This window comes from Juglans regia, unplaced genomic scaffold (assembly GCF_001411555.2).
Source record: "Juglans regia cultivar Chandler unplaced genomic scaffold, Walnut 2.0 Scaffold_8882, whole genome shotgun sequence".
Classification (NCBI taxonomy): Eukaryota; Viridiplantae; Streptophyta; class Magnoliopsida; order Fagales; family Juglandaceae; genus Juglans; species Juglans regia.
This window is the reverse complement of record NW_023363859.1, coordinates 1-230: the sequence shown is the minus strand read 5'-3', so window position 1 is coordinate 230 and position 230 is coordinate 1. Positions and strand designations below refer to the sequence as shown.

General features: G+C 50.4%; 1 non-coding gene across 1 annotated transcript; it reads left to right on the top strand.

Annotated features, from left to right (window-relative positions):
• Positions 1-109: 109 nt before the first annotated feature.
• LOC118347474 lies at positions 110-228 on the top strand. Its single transcript, XR_004800682.1, has one exon. It is a non-coding gene; the product is annotated as a 5S ribosomal RNA (ribosomal RNA).
• The last annotated feature ends 2 nt before the right edge of the window (positions 229-230 follow it).

The following is a 230-nucleotide window of genomic DNA, read 5'->3' as shown; positions in this document are numbered from 1 at the left end:
TGCCCATCGCGTAGCCATGGGTTTGGATCAGATCTCCGTTTGGATTGGGATCGGAAGGACGCTAGTATGTCGCTCAAGGATTATATGAATTTTAAGTAATTAGTTTGATGGGTGCGATCATACCACCACTAATGCACCGGATCCCATCAGAACTCCGCAGTTAAGCGTGCTTGGGCGAGAGTAGTACTAGGATGGGTGACCTCCTGGGAAGTCCTCGTGTTGCACCCCTC